This window comes from Anabrus simplex, chromosome 1 (genome assembly GCF_040414725.1).
Source record: "Anabrus simplex isolate iqAnaSimp1 chromosome 1, ASM4041472v1, whole genome shotgun sequence".
Lineage (NCBI taxonomy): Eukaryota > Metazoa > Arthropoda > Insecta > Orthoptera > Tettigoniidae > Anabrus > Anabrus simplex.
The window spans coordinates 1,484,541,243-1,484,559,753 of NC_090265.1; positions in this window are offsets into that span (position 1 = coordinate 1,484,541,243).

Below are 18,511 nucleotides of genomic sequence, written 5' to 3' on the forward strand. Positions count from 1 at the left end.
TACATGACTCGAAGCGCGTGGCCAGCTCGCTCAGTACACATTACGTTGATAGTTTAAACATATATTCTTTGACAAGAGTCGGGTCAAACCGATCTTCCCGGACAAGAATGCTCTGAATTTCTCTTGTCCCCTTGAGAAAGCAATTCTACCCAGTCCTTTAACTCTGAAAGAGATCGCAGAAAACAGCGAGCAAATAAGAGAAGATACGACCTGCAACTTCTACATTAACAAAGAGCTTTGGTACTTTTGATTTGCCATCATTGCGGCAGAGCTTGTGTTTCTAGAATTCGTTTCTTCTGTCACGTAGGCCTCGGGTTCGATTCTTGGCAGGGTGGAGGTACTTTAAACGTGAAGGTATAATTCTATTCGCACTAAGGCCCGAGACTACCACACTAACACGTAGTTTTCTACACATGGCAGACACCATCCACCTCGGTGGAGAGCTAAGAATGATTCAGAATATTATTGGTCACTTTCATTACGAGAGCCTTTGTATACATCGGGTAACATGTTCCTGCTCTTGGGATCTAGTGAAACGTTACTCGCTTGGATTAAAGATCATGAACAGGAGCCAACATTTTATGAATGTTTCCTTCCTGGGAATTGTCCACCACTCTTTCTCTAACCACAACTGTCGAACGACTTGCACCACGGACAGACACCTCAGTCAGTAATTCTAAGCACATGCACTCCGACATTCCCAATGGCTGCTATTCCGCCGAGACACGTCATCATCCAGCTACAGGTCCCAAAAACTAAACCACACAGAACATAATGGGTGAAGTGAGTAAAAGGTATTATTTGCTGATACTAACCTGTTCATAAATATTTATTTGCTTTTGTGTGAATAAAGGTTGTAAGTATTTACTGCGTCTAGTAGCTACTTCGTATTTTTCGGAAGCATAGTAATTGCTAAAAATTACGTTGAATAACATATAGAAATTGCTACTTCGAGGTAGTAGGCCTAACTGCTTGAATAAATTCAAGTCTAATGAAGGCCAGCTTGTTGATTTTCATATTATTGAGTACTTCATTCAACTGAGATACAGTCGCTTTCCTACTACTCGTGATGCAATAATCCTTTGTCATTATTCTCCTAGAGTCTCTCTTTGATTTGATTGTAGCAGGTAATGTACGTAGATGTTATCGTAATAATAGGATTTCGTGATGTTAAATTACCGAACAAATCTGCCAAGCTCCTTCACTTGTCTGAATAGTTCAGGATATTTACGAGCATTAAACGAAGCTGTAATCGTTCACACATTTTTTGTTCATATTTTACATGGTACAAAGTGGCAGGGAGGGATTCTGTTAGGTGGAAATGTAGTAAGCTATTTGGCGTATGCCGACGACTTCGTCTTAACGGTAGACTGTGCTGAAAGCCTGCAGTCTTACAAGATGCCATCCCAAAGACTGTTAAAACCAGGTACAGGTTTGTCTTTAAGGGAATGTAAACAACTCAATTTTCTTACAGTCGTTATGTATGCGTCGTAACAATCATGGATATCATTTCCTTCTTTCTTCCTTTCTTAATCTGTTTACCCTCCAGGGTTGGTTTTCCCTCAGACTCAGCGAGGGATCCCACCTCTACCACCTTAGGGGCAGTGTCCTGAAGCGTGAGAATTTGGGACGGGGGATACAACCGGGGAGGAGGACCAGTACCTCACCCAGGCTGCATCACCTGCTATACTGAGGATGGGAAGATTGGAAGGGATAGGCAAGGAAGAGGGAAGGAAGCGGCTGTGACCTTAAATTAGGTACCATCCCGGCATTTGCCTGGAGGAAAAGTGGGAACCACGGAAAACCACTTCGAGGATGACTGAGGTGGAAATCGAACCCACCTCTACTCAGATGACCTCCCGAGGCTGAGTGGACCCCGTTCCAGCCCTCGTACCACTTTTCAAATTTCGTAGCAGAGCCGGAAATCGGACCCGAGCCTCCGGGGATGGCAGCTAATCACGCTAACCACTACACCACTGAGGCCGACGTATCATTTACATTTTACCTTAAATTCATACTTCTAGGTAATGATTCAAGTCAGGTAATTTTTGGTCTTGAAGTCTGATATTTATTGCCTCCCATTATTGCACTTCAATGCATAATTTTTCACTTTTCCACATGGTATTCAAAGCATACTACATTCTTGTATGCACATGTCTTGAATTTTAATATGTAACTCACGTTTTACTCAAAGCTATATAGAAACAACTCGGTAATTTGTTTCCCTACTAGGAAAGTTCCCAAGCATGTTATGCATTTTAAGCGCATATGAAACTCAAACATTAAACATGGACTGAAGGGGTATCTCATATTATGGACGGGGATATTAACTATACACAGTAGAAAATTTGCCCGGCTGAGTGGCTCAGACGTCTGAGGCGGTGGCCTTCTGACCCCAACTTGGCAGGTTCGATCCTGGCTCAGTCCAGTGATATTTGAAGGTGCTCAAATAGGCCTGCGTCAGCCTCGTGTCGGCACATTTACTACACGTAAAAGAACTCTTGCGGGACTAAATTCCGGCACCTCGGCGTCTACGAAAACCATAAAAGTGGTAAGTGGAACGTAAAACTAGTAGTAGTAGTAGTATCCATCTTCTCCTAAACCACTGGAGCGATTTCAACCAAACTTGGTACACGTATGACTTAGTATCAGGAGACAACCCTCGTGGGGGCAAAACACCTCAACAAGCAACCTTAGGGCCGGGGAGAGAGGGGGTGACATATATAACTAATCGAAAATAAAATCCCATCTTTACTTTTCGGGGTCGCTGAGATGAATAGTGGTACTTCGGATTTTTTAAAGTCCAAATTCAGCCGCCTTTGAGTTGGTGGGCGATGGAGGGGAGAGGGATGGGGGAGAGGGGTGCGATGAGGGAATGATATATAAGAATAATCGAAAATAGTGTCAAATCCATATTTTCGGAGTCGCTGAGATGAATAATGACACCCCGGATTTTTTATAAGTCTAAGTTCAGCCCTCTGTGGTGCAGATGTGAGAATGGGTGAACAAAATAAAATGACCAAAATGACCGAGATTACGGATATACTGTATCTGCAAATTTTCTAGCATACCTGACAAGTAAATTTGGTGCAAATATTACTTGCTGTACTTGAAACGTGGTGTGGGTGCAAGACAACCCTAGAAACCCTAGGGGAAGTGGTGAAATATAAATGAAAATGACCAATAATGGCGGCGAATCTATAGTTTTTTAGACTACTGTACCGATTTGAACCAAACTTGATACACTCATGACTTACTATCAGGAGACCAAGCGTGTGGTGGCAAGATACACCTAGCATCTTTAGGGAGAGGGGTAGCGGTAAGGGAGTTTGAATATAAAAATAATCGAAACTAGTGGCGAATCCTTAGTTGTTGATCGCTGTGATGAATAGTAACACTCTGGATTTTTTTTATAGTTCAAGTTCAGCCCCCTTTAGGGTGGGGGTTACGGGGGACTGATATATAAAAATAATTGAAAATGGTGTAAAATCCAAAATTTTCGGGGTCACTGAGATGAATAATGATACTCCAGATTTTTATAAGTCCAAATTCATCCCCCTTTTAGGGTGGGGGCGAGGGGGGAGTAAAATATAAAAATAATCGAAAATACCGTCGAACCCAAAGTTTTTGTGGTCGCTGAGATGAACAGTGACACTCCGGATTTTATTAAGTCCAAGTTTAGCCCCTTTTGGCGTAGAGGAGAGCAAGGGTGAAAAAATAAAATGACCGAGATTATGCATCTATGTTTGTTCCAGTGTAGCTATCAACCAAAAATTGATAAAAATATGACCTACTATCCGAAAAAAATACTCTGGGTTTAAGAGATCCATAGACAGCCAGGGTAGAGGTAAAATTTTAAAAATAATCGAAAACGACCGACATTTTTGTCAAATCCATTGTTTTCTGGATCGCTGAGATGAACTGAGGCACCCTGGATGCCATTTAAGACGAAGTTTAGCCCCAGTCGGCAGAGGGGTGAGAACGGATGAAGAAAAGAAAATGTCCAAAGTGACGGAGTATGTGTGTATGTTCTAACATACATCTCACCAAACTTGATAGACATATGATATGCTATCTGGAATAAACTTCTGTGGGAGTAAAATACCCCCAACACCCCCATGGGTGGGGTGAATTATAACAGTACAGAAAGAGGGGTGACATGGACAACGACAAATATTAATGGACAGTCCATACTTTTCGGGTTCGCTGAGGTGAATAATGACACTCCAAATACCATTGAAGTCCATATTCAGCCCCCATCGGCATGGAGATGAGAAGTGGTGGAAGAGAAAATATGCACAATGATCGAAATTCCGAATGTATGTGTGTGTTTCTTCCAGCATAACCCTCATACAAAATTGGTACATATATAAATTATTGTCTGAAAAACATATTGTGGGGGTAAAGCATTCCTAGCATTCTTAGGGGTGCGGGTGAACTATAAAAATAAACGGAAATTACTGATATAAATGTCGAATACATTGTTTACGAGGTCGCTGACTTGAACTGTGACATTCTGAGTGGTTAAGTCATACTACAGCCGCAATCAGTACGGAGGTTGAGAAGGGTTGAAAATGAATGTAAAAATAACCGAGATTATGGATGTATGTGGGTATGTTCTAGAAATCTCCCAATGAAACTTGGTTCACATATGACCTACCATCTGGAAAAAATACTATGAAGATAAAACATACCAACCCACGCTGGGGGTTGGGAATGGGAGGGGATGACATGTAAAAATAATGGAAAATAACCAATATGAATGTCGAATTCATTGCTTATGTGTCGCTGAGACGACTTGTGACGCTCTGGATACGGTTTAAGTCAACGTTCAGACTTCATTGAGACGGAGGGCTGAGAGGGGCTTAAAAGTAAATAGTGTAAAATGACCGAGATTAGAGTTGAATCCACTGCTTTTGGGGTTGCAAGGCTGCTTGGTGACAGTCTCAATAACAGTTGAAATCGTGAACTTTATATGTACAGCTGGACGGGTAAATACACATAGTTACCACTTACAACATTTTCGAAAGGATCATATACTTCCCAGTCAATTCGAGCTTCCACAAGGACAAATTTTTACTCGAAAATGAAATCATATAAAACTTGAAATCAAACACATCTAAATAACTCAAAAACAACATAATACGTCATAAAATATAAATCGATCTCTCAAAATGGAGTTATATAAAAAATCACTTCACACATAACTAACTGGTAATGCAAACCTTAAATATCCGTGCAACGCCGGGTACTACAGCTAGTTAATTCAAAAATAGGATATGGCTATTTGTATTGGAAAGCTAGATGTTATTGGTACGAGATCGTGATTATATTTTTTTTTCTAGTTGCTTTATGTCGCACCGACACAGATAGGTCTTATGTCGACGATGGGACAGGAAACGGCTAGGAGTGGGAAGGAAGCGGCCGTAGCCTTAATTAAGGTACAGCCCCAACATTTGCCTGGTGTGAAAATGGGAAACCACGGAAAACCATTTTCAGGGCTGCCGACAGTGGGGTTCGAACATACTATCTTCCGAATACTGGATACTGGCCGCACTTGAGCGACTGCAGCTATCGAGCTCGGTATAATAAATTATTGTGGCCTGAGCTGTTTTACGAAGCTCGAGTTGACAAGTTAGATCTTGGATCAGTACGGTGGTACTTGAAGGGGCTCACTCACGTAAGGCTCGTAAAGGTAGTTTTCCAGACCGACGTTGCTGTACGGGAGCAGAGGCTGGGTGGATTCAGGTTATCTTATTCACAGCTTAGTAGTAACAGACATGAAAGTAGCGAAAATAATTACTGGAACAAATAGGATGACCCGCATTCCAACACTCAGACCAGGATTACACTTCTTATGCAAACCGAGAATCGAACCTGGAGTTTTCAAGTAAAAGGCAGAGGAGCTACCACTACACCACACAGCTGATTGCAGTATGTACTGAGAGTCATTGTGACCCAAGTTCTACTTGATTACAGATTTCAGTTAATTGCAGGAGGCAACACTGGCAGGAAGGAACTTGAATTTTGTTTTTAAATGTTTTTACCACCTGCTTTGCGTTGCTACCGACACAGCTCTTATGGCAACGATGGAATACGATAGGCCTAGGAGTGGGAAGGAAGCGGCTGTGGCCTTAATTAAGGTACAGTCCCAGTATTTGCCTGGTGTGAAAATGCAACACCACGGAAAACTATCTTCAGGGCTGCCGAAAGTGGGATTCGAACTCACTATCCCACGGATGCAAACTCACAACTGTGTAACCCTAATCGTACGGACAACACGCCCGGTGGTACTAGAAATAAACTCGATGAATGAAGCTGCACACTACATATAAACCGGTTTCGATAGTAGAGTATTGTAACCGAACGGAGAAGAGTAAGTTACCAAGGAGAATACTGGACTTGGCCATAAAGGGTAAGAGAAGTAGAGGCTGACCACGGCGACGATGTTTAGACTCAGTTTTTAATGAGTTAATTCTAAGAAATGTAGACCTTTAATGAGGCCATAGAACTAGTTGGAAATAGGAGATTGTGAAGGGGCTTAGTCAGTTCACAGTGGCTTGCAGGCGGAGCGCTGAAAAGCATAAAAGTTTGTAATGTAGATGTATTTTACTATTATTATTAGTGTATTAATAGAAGTAGTAGTAGTAGTTTCGTTTTAACCACCTATGGGTTACGATTACACACACAACTTCCATCATTTCGCAAGTTCTTTCTCTCCTCCTTCGCCAGTATTCCTTCATCTGGTAGGTTACTCGTGCTTGTTCTTCTGCCGAGAATACTCTGTTCTTTCTCGTTTTCTAGTCGAACAGATCCTTCACATCCACAACCTTTCTTCTGAAGACTTTTCTGTTTCGCATGTCTTCTTCCCTGATTCCACACCTTTCTAGATCCCGATGGGCATTTTTCAACAATGAAGCTTGCGTTTTCCTGTTCCCCTGGAAAGTGATAAATCTGGTGAGTCTTTTAGGTTCCATCCTCTTAGTATGTCCATAGAAAACCAATTTTCTTTTCTTCATTGTGGTTGTGACATTTTCAAATGTTTATTTGATTTTAAGCCGAAAGTAAATTCATCTGTTAGATTATTATTATTATTATTATTATTATTATTATTATTATTATTATTATTATTATTATTATTTAAACTGAGATATCATCATCATCATCATCTGTTTACCCTCCAGGGTCGGGTTTTCCCTCGGACACAGCGAGGGATCCCACCTCTACCGCCTCAAGGGCAGTGTCCTGGAGCTTCAGACTCTTGGTCGGGGATACAACTGGGGAGAATGACCAGTACCTCGCCCAGGCGGCCTCACCTGCTATGCTGAACAGGGGCCTTGTGGAGGGATGGGTAGATTGGAAGGGATAGGCAAGGAAGAGGGAAGGAAGCGGCCGTGGCCTTATGTTAGGTACCATCCCGGCATTCGCCTGGAGGAGAAGTGGGAAACCACGGAAAACCACTTCGAGGATGGCTGAGGTGGGAATCGAACCCACCTCTACTCAGTTGACCTCCCGAGGCTGAGTGGACCCCGTTCCAGCCCTCATACCACTTTTCAAATTTCGTGGCAGAGCCGGGAATCGAACCCGGACCTCCGGGGGTGGCAGCTAATCACGCTAACCACTACACCACAGAGGCGGCCTAAACTGAGATATACTAAATTAAAAGGATGATAGCCACAAACTACTTGAGAGCCCTATGTGGGATAGAGGGGAGGGGACAATTAGGTGCGAAACAAGAAGGGACTCAACTCTCAACTGATGGGTCCCTCAGTACAGATGATCTAACTTCTGATATACTGCACTGTAAAATACATTTAATTATGTTCGAATATATTTATATATGTATTTATTATTTACTAAATCCTTGCATATATTTCACGACTCATGAGTCCATCACTAGTCAGTATGTCTAAACATAAACGTGATCACATTTTCTAAGCGTAACTGAGCCGGTGAACCAATGTATTGCACTCCGTAAGAGCGATAAAATAAATATCGTGAAGTACATTGGTAAAAAAATAAATAATGAAATGGCATATGGCTTTTAGTGCCGGGAGTGTCCGAGGACATGCTCGGCTCGCCAAATGCAGATCTTTTGATTTGACTCCCGTAGGCGACCTGCGCGTCGTGATGTGGATTAAATTATGATGAAGACGACACATATACCCAGCCCCCAAGCCAGCGGAATTAACCAGTTGTGGTTAAAATTCCGGGAATCGAATCCGGGACCTCTGTGACCAAAGGCCAGCACGCTAACCATTTAGCCATGGAGCCGGACAGTATATTGGTAACAATATAAAATACAGAGTGGTGATATACATATTCAGCAGAGCCAGTAAATATATCGATCCTCTGTGATGTCCAGCCTTGTTAAAAAGGAACTTTGCATTCTTGCCGGAGTCGGATGCTTTGATTTTTGCGTCCCGTCAGCATGCCACGCTATCTAGCTTCATTTACTTTCCCTTTTCTTCTACCCGCATGGCAGTAAAGAACGGTGGGTTCTATATAGTTACGGCCTTGCTAAGAATAACTGCTGAATATTGTATCTACTTTATTGTATAGTACTACTACATAGGAAGACTATTGGCAGCTTAGATGTATGAAATTGCAGTACTGTACATGTATGTATGTATGTATGTTAAGTCTTCAGCCCTAAGGCTGGTTGGATCCTCAACAGCTCTGCCATCAGCTGTCATAGATGGCCTAGGCATCACTGAAGAGGTGTACTAGAGAAATGAGGAGTGAGGTAGTTTCCCGTTGCTTTCCTCGCCAAGCCAGAAGTTGCTATTACATATCAGTCTGCCAAGCCCACTGAAATGCATGCACCAACCGACCCTATGAGCAACATTTTCACACCATTCATAGCAGGGACTGGCTGCACAAGGAATGGCATTACTAGCATTGCTCATACCTCAGTCACTTTCATATTGTCATAGCCAAGTATAAGATAGAGACAGATCAATGAAAGTAACAAAATTGCTCTAGCCCATACCAGAAGACATAGTGCACTGTAAACACTAGGTCCTCCCAGCAAAGGCATGTACTGTACATAAGGACATAATATTAGCGTATTATTTCTGAGAACCATGCAACGTTCTATAATAGTCAGTCTTGCATGAAAGCACCGGTTCTTACCGAACAGTTTACAAAGACTTAGAATGTTAGTTCAGAATTTTTAATCTTTCCTCGTTATGCCCGACTAAGGAGTGCGATTAAACTTATTTAACTGATGTCGTTGCCTTGTTCTTCCCCCAAAATCTCATCAGCTTCTTGCTGTGTCTTTTCTAGCGCTCATCTGACCAGAGTTTTGTTGTTGGTATGTTAGGATGGTGTCTAAAGCGCTAATCGTCGACTAATTTTTTGAACTTAGATCTGTCTAATAAAATGTCATGTGTAATGCCTCTTTCTATTTTCCAACTTCGAGCACCATTTCTATTTTGTTTACTTTCGTTGGTAGGGCAAGGTTCAGAATTATTTTGGTCAATTTCTAATTACTCATTCTAAGAATATGACCATAAATTTTCAAACGCCTTTTCGTAAATGTGTCTGAGATTTTCTCTGTGTGTTGGTACAGGTCATGAGATATCCTTGTAATTCAGATTACCCCCCCCCCCAACCAGTAGAGACTGGTCCAAAAAAAACCTTAAGATTTGTTTCTTTATGTTATACATCTTTAATCAGTTATCTTCCCCCGGTGATCAGTGATTCAGGTTCATATAATGCAGGCTTGATTACGGTGATGTAATTACTTAATTTTGAATTTTGGGATACGGATTTTTTTAATATCTCTTCCGAGTGAGTTTGTAGTTCAGAAATCCTTTCTTTGTTTGCTTCGCGAGTGGATGATTTCTCCCAGGTATTTGAATTTGGACACTTGGGATATTTTGCCTTCTATGTACTGGGTTTTCTGGTATGAGATCTGGAGTCCTGTTATGGATTCAATTTCATAGAATTTTCAATGGATGCAATCGCTTCCTATCTGTTATTGGACAACACTGCTAAGTCATCAGCAAATACCAAACATTGTAAATTAATTTTCATTTTACGTAGTCTGCCAAGGGTTATTCCTTTGACTTCTTTTTTTTACAAGTCCTTATCACTTTTTCCAAAACAAAATTAAATAATAGATGGGACAATGCACCTACTTGCTTTAACATCAAATGGTTCAGACAATTACCCTAAGAATTTAACCTCTGAAGTAGTGCCTGTTAGTGTTTGCATGTTTAATTCTATTGTTTTCCTGTCTATCTTGAATTCTTCCAGTACACGTAGTAAGTCGGCCTGTCTATTGAGCCATATTATTTTTTGAAGTCAACGAAAATAATCACCGTTTGCCTGCTTTTGCAAATTTTCAGGGTGATCTTAAGGTTAAGAATCTGTTTTGCGCACGACCTGCCTTTCCTGAGCCCTGCCTGATATTCCCCAAACAAATGATCTGTTTGCACTTCTAGTCTGTTCAGGAGGAGTTCTGAAAGGATTATGTAGGTGACTGCTAGTAGGTAAATACCTCTGTAGTTATTTTTGACAGTTTTATCCCCTTTATTATGTAGTTAGCAAATTGTTATACACTTCAGTCTTCAGGAATTGTTCCACCGGTCCAAATATCAGTAAGAATGTTATAAATTTTCTGAGCGGGGTTTCTGCCACCTAGTTTCCACATTTCAGCAATTGTACCATCTTCCCTTGTAGCTTTGTTGTCGTGTATTCTTTGTTCAACTTCTTCTACTGTTGGAGGTTCTGAATCTGAATTTGGTTCTGATGGTTCAAAAGCGAGTTGATTAGTAGGAAGTTCGCAATTTAGAAAGACTTTGAAATTATCTGCCAAAAAGTTTACACTTTTCATTATTTGTTTCTAATGTTCCCCGGTCGCTTAAAACAGAGACTGCGTGCCCTATAACTCGTCAGTTCTTTAAAATAATGTTCTGTAAAAGTTCCTAGTATTGTTCTACTTGAACTGTTGCTCAATTTCTACCAGTCTGATGAGACCATGGTGACGTTTATGAAATCTTTGATGTCTCCTTCTGGATTTTAATGATGGCATGCCACTTCTGTGTGGTCTTCTGCGAACTCCAGTCTTACCATGCTTTTATGCGCAGTTCTGACGCCTTATCACAGGTATCGTTCCACCACATGTGTTTACGTTTCCTCGGTGGCATGTTAGTGCACTTGGCTGTTTTTACATGTTCGTCTTTAAGTTCTGACTACATAACCTACCTACTTACCTAGCTATTACTCTGGATCGGTCGAAACTGCCAGAAAATGCCAGGAGCTGAATCCGGTCCTCTTAGACTGGAGAAACAAGGTATAAAAGGCATGTAATCAAAGCAGAGAGACAATAACCTAGAGCAGAGGTGAGTTAATACTAATAAGGTTTATTAATATAAAGCTTAGCAAGAAAATATTAAAATATGGGCATAGAGCAAGTAAAGTGGGGAATACAGGGAGTCTAATACTCACATATATAGTTCGTGAAGATAAATCAATCACAATCGAGTCGTTTGACTCATCGAACTGGATCTCATGAAATTTTACACTGTCGCAACAGAGGTATCATGAAAGACGATACAACAATATTCAATCATTACCAGACAGTGGTAATTAAAATTTGGTTCAAAGTATTTCTTTCTTAGAAACCATGCGTCATAAAGAGGTGAAAGTAGAAGTTTTCACGCAAGAAATACAAAATTATCACGGCTCCCCAGATAAAATCAAGGCTTATATCAATTTATAAAAGAAACATGGCTCCGAACAATCTCCTTAGAGACTGCATCCCAAGAAATCGAAAACGCCAGTAAAGCAATGCTGGCAGAAAAGAAAACAAATATGGAACAGAAGGAGGTTAAATGGAGTTGCCATAGTTACAGAAACAATCATGAGTGAAATGAAACAAGTAAAATTGAGAGTAAAATCCCGAAATAAGAATGTAAATTGGCTGAGCAAGCCGTGAACAAAAGTGAGATAAAATAATAATAATAATAATAATAATAATAATAATAATAAAAGCAATTATCCATAAGATACTGCAAAATACCACAGGTCCGATAATCATACAACGCCCACAAACGCACACACCCTCATACGGAGACCAAATATACGAAGTAGAATAAAAAAACATAGTATCAAGACACATTACGATAAGAATCGTAACAGCATGACGATAATCAGTCAATGGCTGATGATCTTGATCTGAGAGCATAGATCGGATACCTGGCTAGCTGCAAAATAGGCCAGGCTCACCCAGTCAACACCATAACCCAAATCAACTTACACTCCGCATGACACATTCATTTCGCATATCACCACGAACCTGCTACGCAGGTGTAGCAGGGGGAGAGGTGATACTCCCACGTGGCGCGTCCCAGGTGGCGGATAGGGGGGTCCTAACCGGCTTTCCGGCGGACTTGAGGGAAATAAAATACCTCTCGCGGACCAAACACACTACTCCCTGCGGGTGGGGGACGCACATGTAGAATACACACGCGGTATCCCCTGCCTGTCGTAAGAGGCGACTAAAAGGGGCGACCAAGGGCTGACTGAATTAGAATCGTGAAACTAATTTTGAATCGTACCATCACGCGGGGAACACCATAGGTTGCCTGTACTTGCGAGTAGTACCACTAAATTCGGTACCAAATAGGTTTGTGATTAGTAGCATTAAAAGCCTGGCCTGGTGGATTCCAGTACCCGTGCATCGTACCCATGTGTACAACACTGCGGGTCTGGGCGTAGCCTGTGAGTTGTACCACTATATGAGCAGCACCGTGGGTCTGCGTTGCCTGTGATTAGTACCCACTATGTGAGGAACACCACGGGAATACCGGCGCCCGTGTTTAGTACACCTAGGTGGGGAACCTTCTCGGTTTGCGTTGACTCTGAGTTGGGCCATTGTGTGAGACACACCATAGGTCTGCGTTACTTGTACGTATTGCAGTACTTGTGAGTAGTACCATCTTTTGTGGAACACCGTGAGTCTTCGCTACTTCTGATTAATACCCCAACATGACACATACCACGGTTCTATTTTACTCGCGACATGTACCATTCTGTGGGGCCTTTGACGTGGATTTTGCACCCCCTTTAGACACCAAGCATCATTGTGCTTTATAAGTGGTTCCTTGGTCGGTAATAATGTTATTTTCGATCTGTATTGAGTCCGATCCACTGGTTTTTGTTTGTTTGTTTTGTGTTTTGTTGAGTTCCTGTCCATCCATTCATTCTTCGTGCCATATTTTATTTTTATTTTGGTCAGTGGATGCCTTTGCAATTTTTGTTCTTTCATTTCGTACCATTAGGGGCCGATGACCTTCGATGTTAGGCCCCTTAAAACAACAAGCATCATCATCATCATCATCATTTCGCATATCAATGCGAACATGAATCCTACAGCATCAGTGTTAAAACATATAACAGAACATAAGCTCAAGCCAGACGTCGAAGCCGAAGAGAATTAAAAGGTCTCCAACCAAAAACCACAAACAAACTCATTACACACACGAAACAATCGGATCAGTGCTACCTTTCGCCTAACGTGGGAACGATAACATAATAAGCAGACATGAAGGAAAAGGGAGGACACTGAAATAAGTGTGCAGCAAATAAATAAAAGAATAATGCACAGAACAGGGATCACTGAGTAAACAAAACCAACATAACAATGACAAGCCAAGGAAGGAAAAAATAGGATAATTACCTGGAGATTGAAGGAATCAATCGCATTGATTCTAAGTAATCATGTTCATTGACTCTGAGTTGAGAGAGTCGCACAAGGTACGGCATGATATCTTTTAAAGTACCAAATAAATGAGATGAGAATCATCTTGTAGACTAACTTCTCCATCTTTTTCATCAAAGCCACTATTGTTCCCAGATCAGAGATCATACGAATCAAAGATAAGTTAGAAAGAAATGCTTTGACAATCCTCCGTTACATGAGATGCCATCTTACTAATTGGGATGAACTACATGTCAAGCTAGGTATCGAGAATACTAACCAGTCACAACAGACTGATCTATGACATCGTAAAGAATGCGGTTTCAGAAAGTAATGCGTGCAGGATTTAAAACAGAGAGAGAAATGGAGGTAGAAACTAATGAGCTTTCCTGCGAATTTAATGAGGAAGAACTGCGAAAAGCCATACAACATTTCAAGAACAATAAAACAACTGGGCTGGGTGATATACGGGCCAAGCAAATAAAAAATAAGGACAAGTATCCATGAAATGGCCTGTTGAATTCTTTAATATGTGTTTGCGACAGAAGCAGAACCCAAAAGTATGGAGAAAAAACAAAATATTTGCTATCCTGAAACCTTTGAAAGAACCATTCAACCCCAAACGTTATCGACCTATTTCACTCTTATGTCACCTTTATAAGGCTTCATTTGAACCGTTCGGCCCGTAAGATTGATAGTTCATTAATACTTGAAGAAGCAGGCTTCAAATCTCAAAGGAACTGCATAGTACAAGTAGCCCATTTAACTCAATACGTAGAGGATATATGTGAAAGAGGTGATGTCACTAGAGTTGATTTTATTAATTTATCTTCAGTCTATGACACTGTTCAACATCGTACAATACTCTAGAAAATCTATTACTTGACCCACGATTTCAGCTTCACGGACATAATTTGGCACTTTATTATAGAACCGAGGAAGACGAAGATGTTGGGGAAACCAAAGGAATGGCTTGTCCCGAGAAAGTGTCCTGTCCCCTGTGCTGTTTAATATATACACTAACGACCAACCAAGACCTAATAAGAGCAAAATCTTCAAGGTTGGTACATAACAGGTTACCCACAACAGCTGGCTTGCAGTCATTGGCTGACGTCACACAGATACCTGCTCTCTGATCGCGGGAGCGCTTTCCAAAGAAATTTAGTGATTGAGATATGTTTTAACCAAACAGTTATTAGCTTGTGTGTCCCCTATACCTGCTCTAACTGACTTTGTAAATAGTAGACAGCGAACACTGTAATGTACAGTTTTAGAGCTAATCGTGTCACATGACCGTGGTTATTGCTGACAGGATTTTAGTGACCAATCCAATAAAGTATTCTGAGTTAAACAAAACTGAGCATTAAATAGGCCAATAAACAAGCAAGCGAACAAAAGAACGAACAAACAGTTCTGAAAATGAAAATGAAAACCTACAACCTGTTTTCCAATCATTGACCGGGTCAGGGATGGAATGAATGAAGCAGATATAGGTTGTTAGTACGATGGGGTCGCCACTCCCAAAGTGATTTTATTTATGACTTATAAATGCTATGAAATGAGAATGGAGAGTGTTGCTGGTATGAAAGGTGACAGGGAAAACCGGAGTATCCGGAGAAAAACCTGTCCCGCCTCCGCTTTGTCCAGCACAAATCTCACATGGAGCGACTGGCATTTGAACCACGGTATCCAGCAGTGAGGGGCCGACGTGCTGCCGTCTGAGCCACGGAGGCTTCAGCAAACAGTTCTATTATGATAAAATGAATATTACCTTAAATGGTAAGTTCCTTCATTTTCTTTATCTCCTTGACGTTCACTTCCATATCGTTGACACGTTTGCTTCCACATTTTCATTTTTCCTCACGTTTGTTTAAAAATTTTATAAGAACATATGTCCTCTTTTTCACAAATGTGGCTACCAGATCACTACTTAAATTAGGATCACTTGCACATATTAAAGGAACTAGGTTCTGTATTACTCCCAACCCTCTTCGAACTGAAAGTCCTTGATAAGAACAGAAACGTTTCTCCATATCTCGTACAGTTTGTGACCACTCAACTTTCGGTTCTGTATGACAGACTTCGAACCCAGAACCCCAAATAATACGTATGTTCCTCCTGTGTCTGTTTGGGAACCTAAGTGTGGATGTGTGCTTTCGTGATTTTTAGCCATCCAACCTGCAGCGTAATTCAAATCTTCAACCTCCATTTCAGTGTCAGTTTCACCGGCAGATGTTGTAACGGAATCATACTTGCCTACTTTAAAATAGCTTTAAGCAGGAGAATATTCTAACTCACGACACGTTATCCCGTAATTCCTCAGCATTTGTGATGAGAGATATTCGTCAGAGGTTTCTGTCGCGTGTTCTTGTGTTCCTCTATGTTACCGGCATTATTTTCGAGAATAATCATCCGAAGACGATAAAGAGCGTTCAGCGGTTTAGGGTGGTCGTAAAATCCTCCTCGAGAACGGATCTTGGAAAATCAAATTCTCGAGTAAATCTTGGTTCTGTCGGTGGGTTTAAATGTACTTCATTCCTAGATTCTGAACTTCTGAGGTCACATATTTCAAGGAGGAGACAGTAACAAAGATATCTTTCTGGAACACTTGCTTAACGTTTTTTCCCCTTTCAGGCCATACTGTTAATAAGGTCACACATTCTATCTAAAATTTCGTCGTGTTGTTTCAACTGAAGACCATACGCATTTTTGCTAGAGACTTCGGAGATTGCCGGACTGTAGGAATACCTGAGATCGTACCAAGTATTAACAGTTTCAATTAATTCACTCGTATTTTCAGCAACAGTTGCATTATCTCCTAATTTGAAATGACGTAACGCTGTAGCTATACTGTGTGGCATTACTTCTGCAGTTTTTCTTACATTCATCCTTTCTGTGCCCCTACAGTTTAGAATACTGACATCGATTTTGTGGCATGCTTTAATTTCGTGGCTGTCATTCTTAACCAGAGCTTCCATAGGTTCTTCGAGACAACTATACCATCAGTAAATTCAAAGCCGGTATCTAGAAACCCGTTCCTAATTAGTTTAAACAGTTGAGGGGTATCTGCACAGAAGTACACTTTTTTTGACGTCCGTGGGTTCAAAGACCATGTTTTGTTTCATGGACTTCATATGCTTTCAGAAGCCTGGATTTGCTGCGCCCATGTCACAGACACATGCCATTACTTTGTACCCTATTTCCGAAAGACGAGAAACCAAATTGTCTAGTATGTCTTTTGTCATATTTTTATCGAAATCGGCGTAAATTACTTGCTTCCAGTTCCATCACAGCTTGCAATTGTGAACTGGGTCCTATAATGCCATCCTTCAGGGGTCAAATTCGAAAGCAGTTTTAACGCGCATTTCGTCAAACTGGAGGAATGCAATTTTATCATGGCTTTTTCTTTGACACAACAGCAATCATACGCAGAATATCTTCCAGGATTCCACTTCCGTTTCGCATGTCAATTTTTGAAGCCCATTTTTCCAGCGTTGAAATTCCAGGCAGAGGGTAATGCAGTTTTTGTCTCATATAAATGTACGTTTTCTTCCCTATATACCTTAAAGTGAATGTTGCCGATATGTCTTCATCAGTCCATGTAACGCGTTTTTTCTGGTTTGTGAGTATCTTAATTTAATTTTCAGTAAAAATTCCTTTCAAACCGTTCGCCAGTTTTGTATGGATGCTCTGAGCAGAATTTTTTAACCTCCTACATTTAATTAACTCCTTACGCAAATTATAGTTCCGTTTTTATGAGTTTCGACTTGACAGCCGTAAGTCAGACGGTGGTGCCAAATTGCTACGAATACAAACAGCTCATTTGCGATAGACAACACGCACTGAAATTTAAATACTGGAATATAAGTCTATAATCAGTTATTCTTTGTACCAACATACATGATTCATATAAGATGAACAATAATAAAAAACACATTTATGATAAGGCTACAAGATAAAAATATGTCAATGCTCGAACAGATAAAACGTGAGAAAATTAAATTAAATTTCTACTCACCATGTAGAAGATCTTGCGTTGCTGCTAGATTCAGTTTCCCGTAACGAAGGGTCGTCTGTTGAGGTTTCACTCTCGCTTGACCGTAAAGTGATGGTGATGATAAAGTCTTCAACATAATTGTCTGTGAGACTTTCTTTCTCCCAAACTTTAATCATCTCGGATTTCGTGTGTCTCACAACGTTGCTCCAGTCCTCCGCACTTATACGACCTACTGCTTCGAAAATACGTCTTTCAACTTCCAAAACTGTGACGAATCGGTTATTCTCAGCTACATAATCCTTCACTTGGGCACAAATCAGTTCTATGGCGTTAAAATGGCAATGGTATAATGGAAGGTGAACTACTTTATGCCTGTTCCTTCTGGCTATTTCATCCACCACATAAACTGGGCACTGGAACTTGTTTTGTTTCAAGAGATGCCTAAGATCGCCCTTCCCCATGTCATCGCGAACTATATAACTACCGAATGAAATATTAAATTAAGCTACTATATAAACTAGATAACCTGTTACACACTATTCACTACAATATAACGCTCTATACTATTAAAAATACTAAACAATACATTTATAAACTCTACACTACGAAATATAAACGAACAACAACCTAGCACACAGACACACAAAGACCGCCAAAAGAACTGAGCACAATACAACACACAGCTGATAGCACGTGGTTACAGTAAACAACAGGTCGACAACACTGCTAATCGGAACTGGAGTCTAACGCGCTCTATCGGAGCGATCGGCTGCCTATGATGTTGATTAATTCACTTATCCTCC